Genomic DNA, 3,586 nt, shown 5'->3' with positions numbered 1-3,586 from the left:
AATATTAAAAAAATCTGAAAAAGATATTATTACTAATATTTTTTAATTAAATAAAAATTTTTAAATCTCATAAAGTGAATTCTTTTTCTTCTTGTTGCCATTTTTTTCATTCGTTTGGTATTAATTCTCTCTATTTCAAATGCTACAATTAAGAGATCTTTTTCAACTATGAATATTGTGAAAAATAACTTAGAAACAAAATAAAAGATGAATTTCTTGCTAATTATCTTTTAATTATATTGAAAAGAAAATTGTTAAAAATTTTGACACAAATTCTATTATCGGTGAATTTTATTATACGAAGAATCGACCACTTCGTTAGTAAAAAGTATACACATATTTTTTTTACTTTAAAATATATTCTCTATCCGTATATTTTTATAATACATCTTATATTATATAATTTTTTACATAATTTTTAATATTATGTGTTATTGGCCCCCCATAATATCATTTTTGGATCCGTCCCTAGTTCCTGTATACACAAACAAGAGACAAAGAAAAGTGGAAGACTCTATGTCAGAGTGTAGAGAGCTCCCTGTGAGATACCCAAAAAGAAACAATTTTTTTTTTGGAAATTCAAAAATAAATAAAATAGAAAACTAAAATAATTTAGAAATTTTGAAAAATAAGAAAAGGAAAGATTAAGAAAAGATATGACAACCAATTAATTAGCAAGATCTAAAATTAAAGGGAGATTTTCGAAAATGCTGAGAGAGAAAGAAGACTTAGAAAGAATCAAACTTTTAAAGTTAAAATGAAACAAATAAGTAACTAATTAATAAGATTTGAAAATAAAATAGAAGATTTGCTTTTGAAAATAATTGAAATTTAAAAAGAAAGAGTCAATCAAAGATTTGAAAAATTAAATTTTAAAAAGAAAAAGTCAACCCAAATAAGATCTAAAATTTAAAGCAAGGGATTTGATTTTGAAAAAATTTTTGAAATAAAAAGAGAAAGTGAAAGGAAGATTTTGAAATTTAAATTTGGAAAGAAAAAGTCAAACAAGGAAAGATAAGATTTGAAAATAAAAGATTTGATTTTGAAAATTTAAAATTCAAAAAGAGAAAGTCAAATAAAAGGATTTGAAATTTGAATTTAAAAGGAAAGAATTAAACAAGATAAGATAAGTTTTAAAAATTTAAAATTTAAAAAATTTGAAATTCAAAATTGAAAATTTGAGAATCAAAACAAGATAACTAAAATAAGATTTGAAAATCAAAAGATAAGAAAGATAAAGATCAAGAATCTAGAAAGATAAAATATGATTTTAAAATTTAAAATTTACCAACAAAAGATACCAAACTTTAAAATTTAAATTCAAACAAAGATAAGATAAAGATTATAGAAATTAAATTAAAAAAATTCAAAATTTTAAGAAAGGAATTTTAAAATTTTTGAAATTTAAAAAGATAAAGAAAACACTCAAGACACACTCACTACAAAAAAAATGGGTTAAAATGGCGGTTTTTTATGGAAATTACGGCGGTTACAACCGCCATTATTACCAAAAATGGCGCCCCCAAGAAACGCCGAAATTCTGGGCGCCATTCTGGTTATTACGGCGGTTTTTTACGGTTAAAATGGCAGTTTTAACCGCCATTATTTCCGAATAAAATGACGGTTTTGTTGCTGTTTAAAATGGCGGTTTTTAACCGCCATTTTTACCAGGATTTAATGGCATTATTTTCGTTTAAAATGGTAGTTTTTAACCGCCGTTTTTTCCAGGTCATAATGGCATTGTTTTTCGTTTAAAATGGCAGTTTCTAACCGCCATTTTTTACCTGGGTTTAATGGCATCGTTTTCGTTTAAAGGGGCGGTTTCTAACTGCCGTTTTTACCAAGATATAATGGCATAATTTTCATTTAAAATGGCAGTTTCTACTGCCGTTTTTTTCCAAGGTCATCGTTTTTGTTTAAAATGGTGATTTCTAACCGTTATTTTTACCTAAATATGATGGCAATTTTATGTTTTTAGAAATAAGATTGAAACTACCTATTTGAAGTGACATTTTTTAAATTAAAACTTTAAAATCTCATAATAACCAAAAGGCATATCCTTAAATCAAACATCATAATAAGATTTTTAATTCATACATGGTCTAAAGAAGGTAATGGTACATTGCTCAATCATCATCTATAAACTAATTACTAGCACCAGCACCTCCAATCTCAGATTAATAATATTTTCTCAAGATATATTACATGCACCAGCACCTCCAAATTCGAACAAATAGACTAATTACTAGCAATTGATTCCCTTTAAATATTCAAGATTAGTTACTGAAGCAATTCAACTTTGGAAAAATAATTTTTAAAATGGCCATTAGGATTTACAATAGAACTAAAAACTGTGGAAAAACAATGCAAAGATGCTAACCTTTGACCTCGAACTACTTCTTGACCACAATGGCGTTAACTCAAGATCTGAATTAACATGTATTATACCTTGCGGCAAGGCTCTCAGCTCCCCTTAAGTTGTAGAATATCCCTGGAATCCATCAAAAGTACCAACAGATAAGGAAAACAAATAGACATATATCTGAGGTGAATTACAGAATAATAGTAATAACCAAACAAAACAAAGCTATTGGCCAGTGCACAGTGCAAAACATACCTTTGGTAGCACAGTGCACTGTGATCTAGTTCTTGTAGTATCAAAGGCATGAGAAGCCGCAGCAGCAACTGAAGCTGACAATCCAGCAGTAATACTAACAAATAAAGGAGACAAGGGACCAACTTCTTCATTTGACCTGAGTCAAGAGAAGCACATTTGAACAAAAAGGGTAACTAGATTAAATTGGGAGTCAAAAATAAAAAAATATCAAGCACAAAAAGTTTGAAGTTCAGATCACAAATTTCTATAATGACCAAACTAGAGATGCAGGGTTCACAGGCATTAATCAAAGGGAAATGGTGGACAAAATTAAAACCGAAACTTTGCAAAAAGTCAACATTCAAAAACCAAGCTTTATCCTACTAAGTGGCAATGTTTATGTGTTCAATGAATGATAGTGGAGTGACTATCAAAAACCAAACAATCAGGCATCGGCAATACATTTGAACACAAAGGCCTTTTTCTACTGGCTCCGGGTAAAGATTTCAAATTTAATAGCTCAATTATGAATGCCCTGGCTTGTGAGTTAGAAGTAAATCTATATATCAATATATAAACAAAAAGAAAGAGAGTAAGAGGGTAAAATACCTGTGCAGAAGACTCTAAATAGCTTTTTATTTTGTGCTGCTAGTTTTAGAACTTCAAAGACAACCCTTGAAAATCCATGGACTAAAATTGTACAGTTTTATAAAGAGGAACATATAGTCATTTGGAACAAAGCAATACTAGTTTCTTATGTGAGTATTTCCTAAAAAGCTGAATCATAAAATGCTATTTACCACACAATTGATTTGCAGAAAAAATATAGGAATTACCCTTATAAAAGGCAGTGATGATTTCATAGACCCCAAATCGAGCTCCGAGACCAAGAATCCTTCCAAGTGCTAATGATATATAACCACTAAACTGACCTGAAATGCCTCAGTTACAACATGATATATGAGCTATGATGTATGCTGAGTTTGCGCC

At 28.9% G+C, this 3,586-nt stretch overlaps 1 long non-coding RNA gene across 1 annotated transcript; it reads right to left on the bottom strand.

Annotated features, from left to right (window-relative positions):
* Positions 2,477-3,586, bottom strand: LOC107608334. The gene is made up of 3 exons (XR_001612817.2): positions 3,433-3,586; positions 2,618-2,691; positions 2,477-2,491 (listed from the first exon to the last, which is right to left on the bottom strand). It is a non-coding gene; the product is annotated as an uncharacterized LOC107608334 (long non-coding RNA).

This window comes from Arachis ipaensis, chromosome B07, assembly GCF_000816755.2.
Source record: "Arachis ipaensis cultivar K30076 chromosome B07, Araip1.1, whole genome shotgun sequence".
In the NCBI taxonomy this organism is placed as follows: Eukaryota; Viridiplantae; Streptophyta; class Magnoliopsida; order Fabales; family Fabaceae; genus Arachis; species Arachis ipaensis.
The sequence above is the reverse complement of the archived record's forward strand: the minus strand, read 5'-3'. Positions and strand labels throughout refer to the sequence as shown.